Source organism: Protomyctophum bolini (assembly GCF_963924005.1).
Source record: "Protomyctophum bolini genome assembly, chromosome: 18".
NCBI classification, from domain to species: Eukaryota; Metazoa; Chordata; class Actinopteri; order Myctophiformes; family Myctophidae; genus Protomyctophum; species Protomyctophum bolini.
The window spans coordinates 37,971,982-37,977,981 of NC_137879.1; the positions used below are offsets into that span (position 1 = coordinate 37,971,982).

General features: G+C 44.7%; 1 protein-coding gene across 1 annotated transcript in view; it reads right to left on the reverse strand.

Annotated features, from left to right (window-relative positions):
• The window catches only part of ankfn1a (ankyrin repeat and fibronectin type III domain containing 1a), a gene marked incomplete at its 3' end in the record, with an annotated part of 221,248 nt that overhangs the window by 38,745 nt on the left and 176,503 nt on the right, over positions 1-6,000 (reverse strand). The gene's annotated exons all lie outside the window — the stretch shown is intronic.

Here is a 6,000-nt window from a genome sequence, read left to right on the forward strand (position 1 = left end):
TGTCTCTTCAGTGCAGACTTGTGAATGTGTGTGTGTGCGTGTGCGTGTGCGTGTGCGTGTGCGTGTGCGTCTGCGTGTGCGCTCGTGTGTGTGTGTGTGTGATACTGATATTAAATGGTAAATGGTGCATTTATATAGCACAATTTATCCAAGGCTTTACATATAGATTGTGCATTACATTCACCCATTCACACACACACACACACACACACACACACACACACACACACACACATTCACACACACACATTTACACACCGATGCCGGGGGAAACCGTGCAAGGCACCAACCTGCACACCGGGGAGCAATTGGGGGTTCAGAGACATCGATGTTATAGCGGAGCATTACTAAACCGCCACTACCTCGCGGTTAAAGGTAGAGTAAGTGATTTCACTCAAAAAACCTTAGGTTTCGTTTTTGGCTGTGGGACCTATAAGCCTTCGTCCAATCAGGATAGAGAGTCAAAAACGAAACCTACGGTTTTTTGACCCCCAGGGGTTAACTGGGGGACAGGGAGGAACTCCTTATATGGTCAGCACACTCTATAGTAGAGAGGATTATCACAACAAAACAAAAAAAATAAGTGATATTTGAATTAAGTGAAATCACCTACTCTATCTTAGAATGCGTCTGATGACTTATGACTTACAGTGTATATATATATAGCCACAATCGCTTTAGGTGATTTTTTGCTTCCGGGTTCATTTTGGGGTGACTTTTGGGGTAGTCTTAAAAAATAAAAGTCCGCACTATAGAGTGTCGCAGTCCCACCCCCCCCCTCGAGAGAGACCCGGAAAATAATAAATTTTCCTCATAGACTTAAAAAAAAAAAAAGTATTTATTTAAAGACGTTTTTTTTTTTTTTTTTTCGGCGTCAGGATAGAGAGGGGCCTTCAGCCAATCATAATCAAGCGGGGGCGGGCCTTGGTGTGCCTGCTGTTGGCCTGTGTCCCCCCTCACTGCATGTGCACATCTTTGATTTTGGCGAACCGAAATCACAGAATGCTCCTTTAAAAAAAAAAAAAAAAAAAAAAAAAGCTCTCAAAAGCTCTCATCAGGCGACCCTTCCTGGGGGGTCCCGACTAACTGCATTATACACGACGTCGGGGCAACAGAAGAAGACCCCCCCATTACTCAACCTTTCACTCTCACGGCGGCCCCCCGCACCCCCGGCCCATAAGATCGAAAAATAATAAAAAATAAAAACATCTCGCATGCAGAGCAACATGCAGACGTCTGGAAAAAAAACAACCCCGGCGGGACTGCAGGGGACGAGTTCAGAGGGGGACATGTTCTCTTTTTCGGGGAGGTTTTGGTTTTAGCCCGTTCAGGACGGGAAGCCCTTTTTGGTGGAAAATAGCAGATCTACAAGCTCATAGCGCGGCACCGAGTGCCGCGCTACGAGCTTGTAGATCTGCTATTTTTTTTTTGAAAAATCGTGAAAACCTTTGAATGCATAATCATTTCAGAGCGAACGTTTTCAAACTCAAATCTCTTGCTTTCGGGGCGGTGGTCCCTATATTTTCAGGTGGGCGTCTGTGGCCAAATATTGATCATTCTAGGGGTCCTCGATGTGAAAGAAGTGAAAGAAGAAACACCGAAACATGAGGTTTTTTCCAGAAAACAGTTTTTTTTTCATAGAATAAGGGCTTCAGGTCTAACCCATTCTGAACGGGAACCCCTTTTGGTGTTATAGCGTCATGTTATGCTTTAGCTATTGAAAAATAGCAGACCTACAAGCTCGTAGCGCGCCACTCGGTGGCGCGCTATGAGCTTGTAGGTCTGCTATTTTTGAAAAATCGAAGAACGACTGACATTTTTAGAATCTGATCTCAGGTCAGAATGGGTTAATAATCAGACCAGTGTGTGTCCATGCAGTGGAAACCTCGTATATTAGGAATCTGATCTCAGGTCAGAATGGGCTAAACGGGTTATAGAGTATAAAGTGTGTATAGCTGCTTCTTCCACACACTGTGGGGGCTTTTCGACAGCACACAGTCCCCGGTCTGTTAGGGGAGAGGCGGAGAGGATAACTGCATCTGACAGCAGGATAATATGACAAGAGACCCACAAATAAACACGCAAGAAATGAGACTTTTTCTTTTGCGTGCGTGCGTTGCGTGTGTTGTGTGTGTGCGTTGCGTGCGTGCGAAATGAGGTTTGATTAATGAGGCGAGGATCTGTTCCATCTGAGGCTGCCACCGAGAGAGAGAGAGAGAGAGAGAGAGAGAGAGAGAGAGAGAGAGAGAGAGAGAGAGGTATAGTGAGGTGTTTCCAGGGCAGACTGTGCAGAGTTCTGGAAGTTGAAAAGGCAGGTGGAGCGAGATCAATTCGTGGCGGTGACGACTCGCCACGACGTATTTTTTTACGCCATGACGTATTCTTCATTATCCGCCGTGGCGAGTACAGAATCCGCCATGGCGACGACTCGCCACGACCTATTTTTTTACGCCATGGCGTATTCTTCATTATCCGCCGTGGCGAGTACAGAATCCGCCATTGTTTATTTTTTTTTTGCGTGCCGTGGTGCAGGTTTTATTGTCCTAGTAATACTATTCTCGGAATTATTTCATCCTCTTGTAGCGTAACGGTTAGCGCTCTCGCCCCTATAGTCAAGGCACTGTGCCGGGCCAGGTTCGATTCAGGCAAAAAACAAACTTTTTTTTTTTAAAGTTATTTTTTTACCCGTACATACAGTGTGTGTGCGTGCGTGCGTGCGTATACAGTGTGCGTGCGTGTATGCGTGCGTGCGTATACAGTGTGTGTGCGTGCGTGCTTCATCGTATTTATTATTATTATTATTATTATTAATATGCAGGTAATAATAATAAATACGATGAAGCACGCACGCACGCACGCACGCACACACACACACACTGTATACGCACGCATACACGCACGCACACTGTATACGCACGCACGCACACACACTGTATATGCGTGCGTGCGTGCTTCATCGTATTTATTATTATTACCTGCATATTAATAATAATAATAATAATAATAATAAATACGATGAAGCACGCACGCACACACACACACACACACACTGTATACGCACGCACGCATACACGCACGCACACTGTATACGCACGCACGCACACACACTGTATGTACGGGTAAAAAAATAACTTTAAAAAAAAAAAGTTTGTTTTTTGCCTGAATCGAACCTGGCCCGGCACAGTGCCTTGACTATAGGGGCGAGAGCGCTAACCGTTACGCTACAAGAGGATGAAATAATTCCGAGAATAGTATTACTAGGACAATAAAACCTGCACCACGGCACGCAAAAAAAAAATAAACAATGGCGGATTCTGTACTCGCCACGGCGGATAATGAAGAATACGTCATGGCGTAAAAAAATAGGTCGTGGCGAGTCGTCGCCATGGCGGATTCTGTACTCGCCACAGCGGATTTTGTTCTGCCATGGCGGATAATGAAGAATACGTCATGGCGTAAAAAAATACGTCGTGGCGAGTCGTCACCACCACGAATTAATCTCGCTGTCTCTCTGAAAAGGTTGAGTATAGTCACTTGTTTAGGGGTTAACTCCTTCAGTGCCACAGTCAGTCAGCCATCTTTGTCACAGGTGCCAGTTTTTTCATACAATATAGAAATCTTTGAAGACCCACAGAATATGTTGTGCTATACCAAAATATGATGTCACATATCTCAAATGAAAGATCTACTACTCTACTTTGCCCAGAAAAAATAAGTGAGTCGTTTGCTTTCACCGTTCTGAAGTTATTGACCTTTGAATGAAGCTTGGTTTTATAAAAACGGCCATCTTGGAAACTGGAAGCTGAGAAAACTGCATTTTAGTGTGAGGTACTTTCTCACTCAGAATTCTCACTAAAGACTTTTATTTTTTATGTCAGTGATATCACACAGTACTTGTTCTCACAAAAAAAAAAAAAAAAGGAAGAAAAAAAAAAAAAAAAAAAAAGAAAAAAAAAGTTTTTTTTCTTTTTTACTGAAAAACATTTTTTAAATTGTAAAGCTAGAAAAAAATATAAAAAAAAAAAAAAAAAAAAAAACGGGCCCCCCCGTTTATACAGGGGCCCCCTGGCTCCAGGCCAGGGGTACCCAAGTACCTAATCTGGCCCTGGATAAAAATATCGTTTTGACAGAGTTGGTGCACCACCCTGTGGCACCAGCTGGCGCTGCATGCTGGTTGCAAAGTCGCAGCACGCGCGCACGTGCACGCGCGCGCACGTGCATACGCATGCACGCGCGCGCGCATGCACGGGCAACGCGTGTCGAGTACTCTCTGGGTTGTTGCCTTGTTGCGACTGGGAGTGAGTCAATGTCCGATTGGAATTATATACTTTTCTTCACTAGTTCATGGTGGTCGTGAGGTGAGCTACGCACCGTCGCACACACACATCGATGTTTGACGGGAAGGTTTCTTGTGTTGTTTCTGCTTGAGGTCTCAATCATAGAGCTTTATTGGCATGAGAAAACATACGTTTACATTGCCAAAGCACACACACACGCACACGAGGGGGGGGGTATCTTCCATGTTTGGGAAAGTGTGTGTGTGTGTGTGTGTGTACCGTACAAGTAGACTAGTGTTTGCATGGAGTGATTGCTACATTTGATCAAACGAGTATTTAGTTGGTTACTTTGAGGGCGAGAGAGACAGACACATTTGGGACAAGATCATGCATAGATGATCATGCATAGATGACAGTATAAAACACATTGACTGGGAGCAGCATGCGTTTCTTTTTTCGCTGGCATTCTTACAAGACAAACTGTAATCGGCCAGTCGCCTACAGTGGATTTATCACACTGCGTAATCTCCCGTTTACAATATCATTTGCGTGGGTCTCTCTTTCCACCCACTGACATCTCTTTTGGCTCAACTTTGAGCTAAGATTGAAGGGGACGGGAGGCACGTCGGGTGTTGCACACACACACACACACACACACACACACACGGGGTGTGCGAAGAGAATCATACTAGCGATAACAGAAACGGGGCAAGTGTTCTTGTTACGTCTTACGAGCTTGCTAGTTATAGGCCTACGTCTTACGTGACGAACACTTGCCCCGTTTATGTTATCGCTAGTATGATTCTCTTCGTTCACACACACACACACACACACACACACACACACGAAATCAGCCTGTTGCGACTGCGAGAGGGAACAGAAAGCCAGTCTGAGTCACTCACTCGTCTGTCTGTCTCTCTCGCGCGCCAACCAAACCAGCCTGTCTTTCGTCTTTGGTGCTTTTTCTACCACCAACGACAAGGGGGCGGCAGAAAAGCAACCATTTGGGGTTGGGTTTTTTTAGCACATGATTTCAGAGTGTTCCTACCATATATGCGAGTTAAAGTCGCAGTCACAAGTTGCGCAACAGTCCCGTCTATTGAAATCCAATTAAAAGTGATTAATTTCGGGATTACGGCTCTGGCTACCAGTGCATAGTTAAATTGGTTACGGGATTACGGCTATGGCTCTTAAACTGTTAAGTGCTCTTCTCTCCCTGCACTAGAGGACTGAGGCACTAATAAGCACTAATAAGTCTAATAAGCATGTCTTATATTTTTATATTTAACGTTGAAGAGGTGCAGCTTGTAGAACCCTCAGAGAAGTATAACACTTCCTTTTCTGGGGGCGATTTCAAATGAATCGCTGCACTTTTTAACGCGTCACACAATTATAACCTGTGTCTGGTTTCGGGCAGGGATTTATTAATAACTTGCCCCAGTAGTCAGACTATATTATTATTAGGCCAGATCACGTACAGTACAGCCCATTATTATGGGGGATGATGATCTTTTAAAAAGTCATTTCCAGGACGTCTTCACACCAGTTTTATAAATAATAAATAGCTTATTCTGCGGGCCCATGCAGATCTGAGATAGTTAAAGGAGATTGAAATAATTTGCGTGCGTGGGGCGTGTGCATGGGGGAAGCGCGCGCGGTTCAAAATGGCGCGCTCGATCCAGTCCTGCTCGCGACACCATGCAGCTAGCAGCCGCAATGCTAA